This window comes from Muscardinus avellanarius (assembly GCF_963383645.1).
Source record: "Muscardinus avellanarius genome assembly, chromosome: 19".
Lineage (NCBI taxonomy): Eukaryota > Metazoa > Chordata > Mammalia > Rodentia > Gliridae > Muscardinus > Muscardinus avellanarius.
The window spans coordinates 19,949,792-19,965,702 of record NC_137805.1 but is presented as its reverse complement, the minus strand read 5'-3'; positions in this window follow the sequence as shown (position 1 = coordinate 19,965,702).

Sequence of the window (15,911 nt, the reverse complement as noted above, 5' to 3'; positions counted from 1 at the left end):
TTCAGATATGAACCGTGGCCACAGAGATGCATGTGTGTAACTCATGGTCGAGTGTGTGCTTAGCATGTTCCATCCCCAGCACATGTTGTCTCTTTTAAAGAAGTGTTTGGAAATGCTTTATGCACTGCAGGCACTTCACAGTGGAATGAGTAGAAATCCTTCGTAGGATGACTCGGGTATCCTCAAGATCCATTAAGCTCGAGTCCTCAGCACGGCTAGAGTTCCCAATTTGACCCACGATATAAGCTCAGCATAGATAAACTCTCGCATAAGAGGCTACAAGAAAAGTAGGAAACCAAGAAACTTCAGCGAGATGAGGAGAGAAACCAGTGGAATAGTGGGAGAGGCCTGGGGCAGGGGAGGAGAAACAAGGACGAAGAAGGGCACAGTTCAGATATGGTTAAGTCCACGCGGGGAGGCATCACCACAGACCTCGCGGACATACAGGGGGAGGCAGGCAGACTTGGGATGGCGAGGGCAGGGCACCAAGAGCTGTGCGTGTGTACGTTTGTGTCACGCGAGTCTCACTATGATGTGCAATTACAGTGCATCCATAAAAGCATAAATACTTTAAAAATAAATAAGCTCCCTGATTTCAAACCCGCACCCGCCGAGTCTGCTCAGCTGACATGTGAGGCCAAGGATAAAACTTTGTAGTTCTAATCGTCTGAGATGTGTGTGTTCTGGTTTAGTTTTGGGTACTGAAATTTCTTACAGAGAAAAACGTGCATGAGGGATGGACAGACAAGTGAGGTTACCCAGGGAGGTCCAAGGTAGGCTAACGTGAACACATGGGTCCCACCCGTTAGCCCTTTGCAAAAGCCCATCTTACATTTAAAGTTCTCGCCCTCTCTCAACGTAACATGCCCAGAATGCTGCTATAGTGTTATTCGGAATCAGTGAAGAACTAGAAACGACAAAAGCAGAACGCTGTTCACGCTGAACACGGACACAGACTTCCACAGACGCGCCCGTCTCCCCGACAACGCTACTGAACGCCTCGATCAATTCTTTCTCGATAAGCAAATACCCAAAACTGTCTTCTGTCTGGTTCTTTCAGACGCAGTGCTTATTTTTTCTCCCTTTTCTCATGTGTACAGTGTTTCCTGGTTATGGTATTTTGGTTCTAACAGTTATTTTGGGTCCCGATGCTCATTAGTAGTTTTTTAAAGCATCTATTTTACTTTACTTGATTTTGGGTAACTTAACAGATTATTTATCATACAATAGTTTAAGATGATTTAGAATTTGTGTGAGCTAAACAATACAACTCAAATCACATATTACACATGCTGGTTGGTGTTTGTTGGTAATCTGCCTTAAAATGTTTTATTTTCGGCCGAGCATCATATAACTGTTATATGTGGTATGAAGCTAAGTTTAGTTGTGTTACAGATGCATTCCAAAGCTACTGCTCACGTGCCTCTCCTACACATCCCCTGTAGATCCCCAGCAGACAGCCCTGTTTATATAGCTCGCACCCACTCCCACGGAAGAGCCGACGTGACCCACGTGGGACGTCCCTCCCTGTCCTGCTGCCTGCCAACCGGGAGTGGGTCAGGGGCGTCAGTCCCAGGGACGGGCCGCGCTCCTCTCCCTTCTCAGAAAGCCACGTGAACGCAACCTTCACCCAAAGAGACCCAGTTATGACACTAAAGTGTCCTTCAGAGCCGGGTGCACGCTTGTAATCCCAGCATTCGGGAGGCTGAGACCGGAAGATCGCAGTTTGTGGACAGCCTCAGCTACTTAGGGAGGCCCTCACAACTTAGTGAGACCCTGTTTCAAAATAAAGAATAAAAAATAGGGCAGGGGGTATAGCTTGGGGGCCGAATGCCCTGAGTTCCATCCTCAGACCCGCAAAATAAATAAATAAATAAATAAATAAATAAATAAATAGTGTCCTTCAGTCAGACTCCCCTTGATTTCACATTCTGTGACCGCTGTAAACATCTTGTTTTTAACATTCTGGAAAGAAGGTGGTTAAAAAGAAACAGAGTCTGCTAAAAGTTAGGCCAGCCCTCTAAGATCATTCAGCCGGGAGCAGCAGCCGCCGTGTTAGGCACACTTCTCACAGCACTCCAGGGAGATCCGTGGAGAGGGAGGCGCATAGACTCTCCCCAGAGGTGTCTCGTCCACTGGCCCCCACCTGGCCGCCCCTAGCCCAGGCCCCGGGACATGGAGAGCAATGACTAGGGCGCCCGCTGCCAACTTCTAGTCGGTGCTCTAGGTAGAGACCTGGTCAACACCTATCTTGATTGTTTCAAATACTTTCCTTTTTTTTTTTTTTTTGGTCTTTTTTTTGACATTTTAGTTCAATGTGCCCGTGTGGTGGAGCTGGCACGGCACCAACATCTCATCCCAGTGCAATTCTGTAAAATGACCGCACTGACGGTCCAGGAGGCCAGGCCGCTTGCTGCCCCCCTCCCCGTGCTCGCTGCTGCCCACTGCCGAGCATCCTGCAGTCCTTGCCCCATCCTGCCTCAGACTCTGCCGCCAATTGTGACATCCGTCCCAGCCGCAGGTCACTGCTGCCTCCAGTTGTTCGCATGCGCATGGGGACCCGCAAAGCACCCACGGGTGTCAGGGAAAAGACGAGGTTTCGTTTTGGGCTGAGATGGGGGGGCGTAAAACTGCTCTCCTACCAGAGGGTTAGTCACGCGCTGAAAGAAGGGTTAACTGAAGATGCCTCTGGGGAGTGCACCTGCAGAGGGATCCCAAAGCCTGCCTGCTCCAAGAATGTTGTGGACGGTTTTCAGGAGCAGCCAGGATTCTAAAGGAGAGCTCAGAGGTCCAGGGTAGACGGGGCTCGGTGGGGGCCACAGCCCCGCCCCAGACCTCTGGGTGGCCTTCTCCTTGCCTGCTGCGCCCCTCAGGAAGTCACCCTGGACACCAAGTCCCAGCAAGGGAGCCTCCTCGGAGGGTGCCCGGTGTGGCCAGCGTGACGATGGTGGCATACCGGCCTCCTAATGAAAAGACAGGCGCCCAGAACTCTCCCGAACCGCAGGAAACGCATCGGGAAGTACCTCTTTACCCCTGGGGAATAGTAATAACCGCCCAGATAATAGGAGTCAGGGCTGGGGTGGACAACGCGTCGAACGGGAGACAAGCGCCACTTGTGACCTGTGAACTGAGTTTAAAGTTTTTACTAAAAAGGAAAGGGCCCTGGCCCATCGTGCACCGCCGGGCGCATTCCCTGGTGCGGGTCACATCCAGTGAGTCGGAACGTCTTGCTTCTCAGCATCGGGACTTGCTTTTCCTCCTCAACGCCCCTTCCCATTCCCCCAAGACAGTTAGCAAGTGTTCTTTTTCTGCCCAAAATATAAAAGGGGTGCCTTGGTTTCTAACATCACCAATGCACTGACGGGATTCTTGACAACGGCCCTTCCTGGGTTGGGGTGCAGCTCAGCCGCAGAGCCTGTGCTTAGCACCCTGAGGTTCTGGTCCAATCCCCAGTTGAAAAAGAACAAACAAAGAGGTTTGGTGACAGTGACGTGCACTGGGGGACAGGATGACGGGAAGTGAGCTGGGCATGCTCAAAAGCCCAAATCAATGTGGCTTATTATTTGTAATTAATTAATTTATGGAGGTCCTCACAGTCTAACTGATGTGTTTATGGGGAGCACCATGATAACATGATCTACCCAGGTGGAGTGGATTAGCCTGCTTCTGCCTGGAGCACCGACATTTCTGGACCGAGTTTTGAAACCCTCATGGTCACGGCCTCCCCCACTCTGAGGGGCCGTAACGGGCAGGGGACTCACACAGATGCAGTATTTTGATCTCTCTACCTTTGGGTGCCATCTCAGTTTTCCATTATGCAAAAGTTTAAAAATAGGTGCTTCAAGCCGGGCGTGGTGGTGCACGCTTGTAATCCCAGCGTTCGGGAGGCTGAGACGGGAGGATCACGGTTCACAGACAGCCTCAGCTACTTAGTGAGGCCCTCTGCAACTCAGTGAGACCCGGTTTCAAAATAAAGAATAAAAAATAGGGCAGGGGGTGTAGCTTGGAAGTTGAATGCCCCTGGGTTCCATCCCCAGATGCACAAAAATAAATAAATAAATAAAATAAAATAAATAAAAATAAAAATAGGCCCTTCTCTTTCCTCGTACTGGACCAGGCCCTTGGATTATGACGGTTCACTTTTCACGCACAGGGCTGCAAAGGGTGGGGGTGGGGCGGGAAGGCAGCAGATCACCCACAGATCCCGGCCTGCTCCTTGCAAAGGGCCCTGGTGCTGGGGGAAGAGGGAGGGAGGACGAGGGCACCCCGCACACACCCACAGTCCTGGCACCTGTGGTCTGCATCTCCCCAAAGAGTCCACACAACCACCAGGGTACAATGCACAATTCCTTTGAAAATTTGGCTCCGGGCTCCTCCTGTCCTCTTCAGAGCTGAAATCAGGCTCCTGCCTGCCAGCTAGGCTGCGGCAACCAGACCCCTTCTTGAGGACCACTTCCCGCACCAATGTCTTGTGCCCCCGCTAGGACACCTGCGCAAGGAAAAGTTGTGTCGCTCCAGGATTTATGAAGCCGGTCACCCCACAGGCTGCAGGTACGCAGCTCGACAGCCACCTCTCCCTCTGGGCTCAGACCAAACCCGCAGGCGGGTGGCTGCGGGGCGGACAGATACACACACCACCTGATTCCATCCAGAAAACGGAGCCAGGGGTGATGCCCAGCCCCCCACACCCCACATCCGCTAAGCCCTGGCCGGTGTCTGCTGCACGAGCACTGGGGCGGCAGGGAAGAAGGCACAGGCGTCCCACCTGGCCAGCAGCACAGGCCAGACTGACGCTGCAGGAAGGTCCAGTGCACCTGAGGTCTGGGTGCCCACGCTTCTGCAGGGGACCCCAGAAAACGAGGCTGTCAGGAGACCCTTTCCTCCTGTCCTTCAGAGAAGCCAGAAGACCCCTCCTCCGGCACATCCCAAAGACACACTTATTGGGGTTTGCAGAAAGCTCACAGAGACCAGAACCCCTTCCCTAAGAAAAGTGCCCAACTCTGAGCCGGTTCCTCCTCTCTCCGCAGCTCCAGAGCGCACAGCAAGACACCGGCTCCAGGAACCCAGAGGCGGCTGAGCCCCAAAGCTCCTCTGCGCGCTCGCGTTTCGGCCAAGCAGGAGGCTCGGGGAGGGGGCTGCAGGGCTGCCAGAGGCAGCAGATGGCGAGGGGGTCTGCTTTCCGACCCGTGCAGAGGGCCCCGGGGGTCCCCGCCTCCGTCATACCGGGTGAGGGTCGCGATCCCCATCCCAAAGCGGGCGCCCTCGCCCCTCGCCCCCTTCCCAAGCCCGCGCCCTCCCGGCCCCGCTCACCACCCGGCCGGCTCCTCGGGGTCGCTCGGGGTCGCGGGGACCCGCAGAGCCGCCGCTGCCGCGCTCGGGCAGCCGGTGTCCCCGCGCCCATGGACGCGGCGCAGCAGCCTCGGGGCCGGGCGCCCCGGGCGGACCGAGCGGCTCCGGCGCCCTGCGCATCTCCCCGCCGCCCGCGCCCGGGACTCACGGTCCTGCGCTCCGAGGCGGAGCCGAGCCGCCGCTCCTCCCGCGCTCCTCCCGCTCCTCCTCCCGCTCCTCCCGCTCCTCCGCCCCGGCCTCGGGGACTCACCTCCGGGACAAGGTGACCCGCCGCGCCGCTCGGGCCCGAGGAGGGCGCGCGGAGCCCGGCCAGGGCGCGGCCGGGGCGGAGGCCGGCGGGGCGGCCGCCAACTTCGCGGGTCCGGGCGGCGGCGCCGGGCGCCGAGCGGGGGCTGGGGGCGGGGGCGGCCCGGGCGACTCCGGGAGGCGACGTCTCTCCCCGGTCCTAAAGCCTCCCCGGGCTCCGGCTCGGGTCGGGGGCTCCTAAGGACCCGCCGCCGGGGCGCCCGGGCGTCCGCTCTGGCCCAGCGAGCATCCCTGGAGGCCGAGGCGGGCGCGGAGCCCGAGGTCTGGACCCCGCGGACCCCAGCCCGCCCGGCCATTGCAGCGGAGGGAGCGGGGCGCGGCGGGGCGGGTGGGGGTCCCGTGGCGAGGAGGGTGGGTGGGGCGCCTGTCATGGTGATCTGCATTTGAAACGTTCAGGGAGGACCAGGGGGGCTGTTTTCTTTTAGTGTTCCCAGAGAAGGACCCAGGGAAGAGATTTGCCAGAAAGAGGGCCGAAAGTTACGTAGAGAAACAGTCTGCGCCCCCCTCCTTCGACGTCAGGCGGAGACCCGCGCCCAGGCCTGCCAGCCCGGGGGCGCCCTGGCCCAGGCCTGCCAGGGCCCAGGGTTCCCGAGGCCCCTGGCTCGCTCCCGGGGCTCCCGGGCGCACAGCCTCCCTCTGGCCTGAAAACCAAGCCCATCCGCGGAGAAGCTGCGCGGTCCTCCCGGTGTGCGTGGGGTTCCCACGGGCAGGAGCTGGGGCCATGGCAGGGTCTGTTCCCCGTGCCCGGTGCAGCGGGCGGCTTCTGTAGAACCCCAGGGGCCCAAAGAGAAGGCAGACGTTCAGAATGCCGCCGGAAGGCGGCGTCGGGGAGCTGGGGAGGGGGACGCCCGGGGAAACTCCACACTCGTTTACTCTCGCCTGCAAGCAGCAAGTTCATCTTTTTGCACCCGCACAGCATCCCAGCTCCATCCTCCGCGTTCCCCTCTCTGAATCCCAGAGCTCCATCAGTGGCCCCGGGCCCTCCAGAGTCGATCTTGTGCGTCTCTCCCATCTAGCAGAAAGCCTTCCATTAGGGTGAAAGCACCTTACTTAGCAAAGCAGCGTACCACTTCTAGGACCTTTCCGGAATAGAACTGAACTGCTAGGCTGAGCAGATATTGCTAGACGTATCTGAGATGGAGAATCAGTGTTCCCTTGACTGAGTGAAGAAACGGAGGCTTCAAAAGGCTCGCTGAGCTTCTCGGAGCAGCTTACCATGCCAGCGCAGACTGAAAGGCAGGCTTGCTACCTCGGAGCCACCCTCTGCTGGTCCACCTTTGGCTGACTTTGAAGACAGGTTCCTTTAGGCCAGAGAACCCTGGCCTGGGTTGACGGGGCTTGCCTTTGCCTCTAGGGTGCGGCTTGAACTTTACCTTGGACTTCCTCTACTGGGCAGGGGGACACCCTGCTCCCCGCACAGAGCAGGACCACGGGTCCTGGCTGGTTCTGCTCCTTCCAACCGCCGGGCAGCAGAACTTACAAGGAGAAAACACCTAGGCGGTGCGGCCAGTATTTGACTTCCTTGGAACCTCTTTGTATCCTAGGCTCATTGGAAGTTTTCTGGTGGATGCTGTGGGACTGGAATCCCAGCCCTTCTAGGAGGTAGGAGTATGAAGATATATTTATATGTAGCAGGATGTACTTCTTAAAAAAAATTTAGGGCTCTCTTCCTTTAACCCGCCTCACCTAGTTTAGCATTTAGACACTGCCATTTTGTTTTTCAGTTGTGACGTAAACACTCAACTCCCCCACCACCCCCAGCAGCAGGGCGGCACCTTTCATTGCCGAATTCTACATTCTTGGCACTGCTCTGAAGCCACCGTGTACTGAGCAAGCAGTGCTGACTGGAGGGAAAACCACACTGGATTGTGGTGTTGAGAAGCTTGATGTCCACCGAAGAAAGGAGATGAGTCAAAAGAAAAATTAGGAAAAGTGCAGTGCGGTAGATATTGAAACTTATCTATCATCTATTTAATTTTGTGATACTAGGGATTGAACCTAGGAGTGCTCCACCACTGAGCTGCACCCCCAACCCACAGCCTTTTTTATTTTCTATTTTGAAATAGGATCTTGCTAAGTCATCATGCTGCTGACCTGGGACCTGTGATCCTCCTGTCTCAGCCTCCCAAGTACTGGGATTACAAGCCTAAGCCACAGCACCCAGCTAAGTTTATTATTTTTAATTATTATTTCTCCCATGCCACCCATTTTGCTTCCAAGTGCCTATATCTCTGTTGCCCTTTCTTTCTTCTTTCTTTCTTTCTTTCTTTCTTTCTTTCTTTCTTTCTTTCTTTCTTTCTGGTACTGGGGATGGAACCCAGGGGCATTCTACCTCCGAGCTACACCCACAGCCCTATTTTTTATTCCTTATTTTGAAACAGGGTCTCACTGAGTTGCAAAGGGCCTAAGTAGCTGAGGCTGGCTACAAACCTGGATCTTCTTGTTTCAGTCTCTCAACTGCTGGGATTACAAGCGCGGTCTACCATACACGGCCTGTTGTCTTTTCTTGACAGTGTCCCCTTCCCACACACACAGAGTCAGTGTTTCTATAACCCCAATAGGCGCTATACTTCATTACAAAAGAAACTCAGCTCCTGGGTTAGGAGCTTTACTGCTCCTGACAGATGCAGCCGCTTGGGGAAGCCTCCTGCCTCCCCTTCTGCGCCCAGTGGGGTCAGCCAACCAGATAGACAGCACTAAGGTACCAGTTTCTCCTACATGCAGAACCCTAGTTATTGCTCGGAATAGGATCAAACTATTTGGCTGTGATAGAGCATTGAAATAAAGGTTTTCAAGAAAGTCAACGAAAAGCCGTTATGTATCAGGCAGCAACAGGACCTGGGAGAAATTGCCAAATCTCTTGGAAACTGGCTAACTTCTCAACAACGCTTATCTCTTGGAAGAGATTACAGAACTCTCAGAGTGGAGAGAGGTCGGTGGGGCGATTCCTGTGTTGTGAGGAGCTGTCACTCAGAACTTTCAGGCCCTGGGCCAGCTTTCAGAGAGAGTCAGAGACGGGATGAGATAAAACAGACTTCAGAATTTTTCAAATGAAATGTTCGTCAGCATGTCTTGAACCAGACAGCTTCAGACTGTGGTTTATACAAAACACCAGGAAGTTAGGTGTGAGTGTTTGGGGGTCAACTACCCATTCCCAAACCGCATACAGGTCACAGGTATAAAAGGCTCAGCTGCCCATGCCAATGGCAATACCAAAGATAAAAAAAATAAACAGTGCGCAATTTATAGAGCTGTACAATTAAACCAGTTTCTCCCCCCCCAAACCTATTGTTAAATTGCTTGCCGAGTCGATGAGCGCCAAGTATTGAGCCGGTTTGCTAGCGCAGTAGGGAAGGGACCATTCCAAGGCGCAGTCGTAGACATGCTAGGGAGGCTCTAAGGAAAACATGAACTGCCACCAAAAGATTCAAAACCTAAAAAATGTCTGGAAAATATTGACTTGAATTCAGAACAGGAAAAAAGGGGCCACGGAATGTCAGTATGCTGGAGTCCGAGGGGGTCTGGGCAACCGCTAGTCCAGCCGTCCAGTGCTGTGGGCGAGGAGACCGTTGCAGAGGGGCCGAGTGCGGACGCAGCTGCTGCAGGCCCAGGTTTACTGACTTCTTCCTCGGTAGAAGTCCCTGCGTCCATTCTCTCCCTTTGGATAGAGCCAAGGAGAAGAGAAAGAGCCTATGTTTCAAGCAGCCTCTCTGCCGCCAGCGTATCGATTAGTTATGCTGCGTAACAACCGCTCCAAGTCTCCAGGCTTCCAGGACAACCTAGCTCTCAGCTCTGAGCGTTGACCTCGGCTGAGCCAAGGAGGTGGGTTGCCTCTGCTCCGCACGTGTTGCCTGGCTCGCTCCACATCTGCGTTCAGCTGGCTGTCAGAGGCCTCATTCACATGCTGGGGGTTGGTGGCTACCATGGGCCTGTCCTGCTCCCAGCGTTCCTCACCGTGTGCTGGCTGCAGGACGCCCATGGCAGCGAGGGACGGCGAGTCCCCGTGCATGCAGCGTTCCAGGATCACGTCACTCTATCTCACCAACCCAAACAGGGCACATGGCCAAGCCTGGATTTAGGAGACAGAGAACCTTCTGCTGGGCGACCCATAGAGGTACAATGGAGCTAGGCATGCAATGGGGGTCTCTCTCTCCTCATCTTGATAATTCACTTCTTCCTAGACAGGATGCTAACTTTTTTTTTTTTTTATCACTGTGACCAAAATACCTGTGAAGAACAACTTAGATAGAGAGAGATGCTTACTTGGCTCATGGCTTCAGAGGTTCAGTCCAAGGTCCGCTGTCTCCAAGACAGACACACCATGGTGGTGGAGAGAAACGGGGTGGGGGGAGGAAGGAGCCAGGACAGACATGATGCCCAAGGCCCACCTCCAGCCACACCCTATTTCCCCAGTTACCACCCAGTAAGTCCCTTCAAGTGATTAATCCTTGCCCACCGAGGTTTACGCCCCCCATTCAATGATTCATCCCTGAACATTTCTGCTTTTCCAACGCATGGACTGTTCTGGGGACCTTCTCTAGCCAAACCATAGCATGGTCTAATGATCTGAACACAGGCGTGGCCTCACATTTCCCTGAACATCTCTTTCCAGCTACTGCAGGGAGCACCCTGCCTGTCCACACCAGAGCCACCAGCACCGGCCCTGGGTCACCAAGGTGGTCAGGCCTGGGTGCCCAGGCACCGGCTCTCACCCCAGGCAGAGGAATGCCCTTTGGAACTCATCAGCTGGTGATTTGTATAACCAATTAATCAGTTAATCATCCTGTGATACAAACTCGTTATTATGGTGGCAGAATGCAGCATCATGCTCCTCACCAGTTATCTTTGTGAAATTTTATTTTGGCTGAAAGTGGGAAAATGTGATTCTTTCCAGGACTTTTGGAGAGGAGGAGGGAGAAAAGCTTAGCTTTATAAAACCTCGCCGTCAGGGTTAGCTGTGAGGTCGGATTTGCAGCACTTGATCAAAACACTGTCAAAAAAATTGGCCCTCGCCGGGCGTGGTGGCGCACGCTTGTAATCCCCGCGCTTGGGAGGCGGAGACAGGAGGATCGCGCAGGTTCGAAGCCAGCCGCGCTGGCGTAAGAGACCCTGTTTCAAAAATATAAAATAGGTCTGGGAGTGTAGCCCGGAGGTAGAAGGGCTTCCAGGAACCCCAGTACCACAAAAAAAAAAAAAAAAAAAAAAAATTAGCCCAGCCTGGCGAGGTGAGACATGCCTGTGATCCCCGCCTCTCAGAAGGCGGAGGGAGGCAGGGAGGTTGCAGTTCGAGGCCAGTCTGGGCAACTTAGGGAGATCCTGCCTCAAAACAAACCAAAATAATGCAAAGGGCCGGTGAGGTAGCTCAGTAAGGTGACCCTGGGCCCAATGCCCAGTACCACAAAAAAGTAACAAATGAATACAAAATAGGAGCAAAATCCACTCTGATCCATGTGCCAAAGTGAAGAGCAACAAAGCTCTTCAATAAAATAAAATAAGACCTGCCGTCCTCATCGTACAAGAACCACACACGCCAAGCTAACTTGAACACAGGGAAGCAGAAAGCCTGGGATTCTTGAAAATATTGCTGGTGAGGAACTAACCATTTAAACACAGCACTAATTGTTGGTGTGATTTCTGTCACTTTATAAGAGGCCTAAAAACTTGGGTTTTTTTTTTTTTTTTTTTTGCTCAAGAAAATGTATTTCTAGCTGCATTTGCTTTTTTTTTTTCCTGTAAAATAAAAAAAGTTCCTTCGCAAAAATAACCACTTCTCTAATTTTGCAAGATGTGGAGCTAGAGAGAAAAACCACGAAGGTAAGCAATTTCATTTTTGTGATTCCTAGTTTATCACTCAATTTTAAGAAAAGAATGCCCCCTACACAAAGGAGCTTAGACAAGAGCCCCAAGCCCCTCTGCGGCCTGCCGTCCTCTGCTCCCTGGCCAGTGCTCTGGATCCCAGAGGAGCATCTCCCAGGCTGGCCTGGCAGGTCCCTCCAGGGTCCCTGTTTTGCTAGGTGTCAGGCACCCAGGTCTCACGATACCACCTCCATGGCATACACCACGCATGGCCAGGCGGGCTCTGCCCAATTTGGGGGGTTCCAGAACAAATATGCTCTGACTGGCAGCAGATAAGAAAGATCCCCTTTAGTTCAAGGACCGCCTAGAGATCCAGGACTTATCAAGGGGGACTCACCAGCTATGGTCTGCCGTGCCAGGTGTGCCTAACTACGTTGCCACCCCTGCCATGAAATGACTAGCAAAGCAAGGGGCGTAAGAAAGACCAGAAGAGCTGTGGCGGCCTCAATGCAGATCCCCGCGAGGCCCCAGCTGCTGCTGGGCGGGGACGGAGGGGCGCAGGTGGGCCTGCAGGTGCAGCCCCACCCGTAGGGACAGAGCGGAGGGAGAGGAAGGACTGCAGCCAGGGGGCGGCCAGGTCCCAGCCGCTGGAGCAGTCAGGATAACTGAGCCCAGATGGCGAGCTGGGGTTTCCACCTCTCTGTGGGCAGTGGGAGGAGGGAGACATCTTGGTTGCTTTTATGGGCTCTTCAGTCTGAAGAAGCAGAGACCCAGAGAGTAGGTTGTATGAGGTGAGGCTGCAGACAGTGGTCTGATCACGAAAGGTCTCCTGTGGGGTGGAGGGAGGCTGGGCCTCCTGCTGGCCACGATCCACCTCCCACTGGAAGAAGAACAGGATCTGTCTGGTGTGTGGGTAAGCTGTGAGTAGATCTCCCACAGACAGCAGGGAAAGGTGATCGCTTTGAAGCTCCCTGTGACAGCTTCAAAATAGCCGCCTACTGCTAGTCACAGATGTCTTATGCTTCTCATAATGTGCTTCTCTACCCTCCTTTTTTTGAGGTTCTGGGGATGGAACCCAGGGGCATTCTACCTCTGAGTGACATCCCAGCCCTATTTTTTATTCTTTATTTTGAAGTAAGGTCTCACTGAGTTGCAAAGAGCCTCACTAAGTAGCTGAGGCGGTCTGTGAACTGTGATCCTCCTGTCTCAATCTCCCAAATACTGGGATTACAAGTGTGCACCACCACACCCGGCTGTGCTACTCTTATTAAAAAAACAGAAACAAAAACAAAACATCTGGAAGCAAGTGTCCTGACTCAAGCAAGGACCAAGGCAAGCCCTGGGCCTGCCCGCCCCTCCCCGGACCCTGAACAGCTGCCTAACCCTCTGCACCCAGCTGCAGGTCCCTCTCAAGTCTCACTGCCTGGGGACACCATGGGAATCCAGGAGGAAGGCCCGCCTCCTGCCTCTCCGCCTGGAGGCCATAAGAAAGCTGAACGTTTCTGTCATCGCCTGCAAAATATATTTAAAAACGATCACCCGCGTGTTTGTGTCCATCAAGCTGCATTATCACAGAAGAGCCAAAAATTTTAAAGGGTTTAAAGTTTACAAGGTTTAATTTATTATCCAAGGAAGAATAATGTTTTAAGAACACACTGAGCGTAGTCCAAGCGCACCGCCGAGGTCTCGGGTTCTGCAGGCGGTGCCCGGGCCATCTCCCGTGCCCGCCGCTTGCTGGCCCCGGCTCCCAGTCCTCCAGCTCCACCCATGGCAGGCGCCCACAGGGTCACACGTGGCTGTCAGCTCCACCGGATTGAGAGAGGCCTGGGAAATTGGTGGCTGTGCCCCGCCCCTTTTTTTCTTATAAGGACACCCTCAGGACCTCATCTAACCCTGAACGCCCCGGAGGTCCCACCCCACCAGGCCTTAGAGACTCAATGAGATTTTGGTGGTGGGGGGGCACAAATATTCATTTCCTAGTTCAAAATAGTAACACTCGAAACAGGGAAGCCCCCTTTCCGACAGCCAGGTGTCTCTTCCCGCACACATGTACCTGTCTCCTAATCAACATACGAAGGCACATTCTCCAGGAGCCACCAGAGTGGCCAGGTCTGGGATGGAGACACTCTCTGGCTTCTTTCTTTGGGGAGGCTGGGGTCTCGGGGTTGCAGGGGACTGCTGGCGGGTACCTGCGACAGCCTCCTGACACAGAATCCACGCCCGGCACGGTGTCCAGTGGCCCGGGCATGTCCTGCAGACCACGTGCCTGCACCGTCCCTGCCACCCCTCTCAAACTTGCTTCCCAAGCCAGCAGCCCTTCCCTGATGACCAGCTAGAGCCGCCTCGAAAAGGACAGATCGGCCGGGTGGGTCATCGCAGGACTCTGGAGGCTGAGACAGGAGGATTGCAGGTTGGAGGCCAGCCTTAGGAATTGAGCAAGCCCCTCAGCTACTTAAGTGAGACCGTGTTCCAAAATGAAAAATAAAATAGGGCTAAGGTGTAGCTCAGAGATAGCATGTCCCTGGGTTCAATCTCCAGTGCCAAAACAAAGTAAAGATGGAAATGTCAGGGTAAGCCAAGCCGCTGAGGATGTGCTCAGGAAACAAGTTGGGCTGGCCCTCTGCGCTGAGTGGCAGAGGAAGGGGCAGGTTCAGAGGCCCCTTGCTGCCGGAGAAGAAAGATCGCTCTGTGTCCTGCCTCCATTCGAGCCACCACTGTCTTCAGGCCGGCGACTTACCGTCCTATAAATAGCCTCTTAGCCAAAACAAAAATAGCAAAATAAGAATGATCCAATTTTAACAGAAGCCGTGGTGGGGCTCCCTGCAGCCTGCGCTCTCCTCCCTGATGGGGCGGGGCAGAGCGGGCAGCAGCGCTGTGCAGGGGCGCTGGCCGCCAGGCTGCAGATCCCTGCGCGGGGCCTTCCCACCCGCCTGGGCCCCGCTTCTGTGTGCGCAGGCGACATGGCTGCGGGCTCAGCGTGGCGCCACCTCCGCTTCACGCTCCAGGTGTCCTCAGCTTTCACCTGGACACGCACCTTTTCCCCGACTCAGGCTTCCTCTTCTCCCCAAAGCAATGCTGGTGCTTGGCCACCTTCCTGCCCTGGAGACGCCCCTGTGGGCTGGGGACAGCAGAGCTGGTGGGTAGGAGCAGGGGAGGCGGTGCTTAGGATGCACGTGGCCCCCGGGACCCAGAGCAGCGCCTGGACGTGGACGTGGACGTGGGCATGGCAGACTCTAGCGTCTTTTCTTGTCCCCAGCCTTTGCCTCGGGGATGAGGAGGCCTGGCCTCTGGACTCCACAGTGACAGCCAAGGCAAAGCGACTTGCTTTTCTCTCTGGCTCCGGCACCGGCAGGGCTTTGCAATCAGAGGACTTTTCCAGGGAGGAGAGGTCAGGAGTCTCTGGCACCAGAGTCGGCTTATTGGATGCTGTATATGGCGTCCACATAATAAGAAAAAAGAGGTCAAAACACTTGGGGAAATTAGAAGCCATTTAGAAATTGAACCCCAGGGGAATCTTTGGAATTTCAGTGTGCAGAGGAGGACAGATAATTTTTGTTGTTGCTGTTGTATTTTCCTGTCTTCTTTCTGGCCCCCAGTCAGGTCACACTTTTCCATAGATGCTGAGTTTCTGGCTGTATCTGAGCAGGGATGTCTGGGCAGTCATGGAACCAACTGTGCCCTGAAGAGGTCCCCGTTCCCCGGCAGCACCCGCCTTCAGCTCAGTGGGCAGCAAGAGGCTCAGTTCACCCACAAACATCCCCTGAGTGCACGAGGTCTTCCCCCACAGTGCGTATGGAGCGAACGTGGTTAGCACAGCCTCTGTGTGGTGGTGGCTCAGGGTGCAGGGGCCGAGGATGGAGGGCAGGACCTTCAACACAGAGAGCAAGCTCTGCCAGGAATCCCGGGGCGGCGGGGCCTGGGTGACCGGGAAGGGAAGCTGACTGCTGCTGAGGACTGGGCAGCACCAGCCTCCAGTGGGGTGGACTCCACCCAGCCGGCTGGTTGCCAGGCAACTGAGAGGAACCTGGGGTCACGCGCCTTGACTCCATGGAAGAGCCTCATCCTTAAGTGTTCGGTTCAGTTAACGTTTAAAGGTGTGCATACTGGGCCGGGGTAGGAGCTCGCAGTAGAGTGCTTGCCTAGCATGTGCAAGACTGGGTTCAATCCCCAGCACCCCCAAACAAACCCGAGTGATATCAGACCATCTCAAAAAGTCATAGGCTATGTTTTCTCTTCTATGAGAACTAGAGAGAAAACAGAAAACATAAGGCACCTTAAATAATTGAAGAGAGGCCTGCGGAGTCATTGAAGGGAGTTAGGGGAGAAAGTCAGGAAGGAAGAGCGGGAGTTCGAGGAAGGAAACGGTCCAGATAATGCAAAGTGTGGAGGTATTGCTGCCAATGTCACTGCCGTGAGCGGGCAGGGGCACGGGCGTGTGAGGGAATCCACCACAGCTGGGT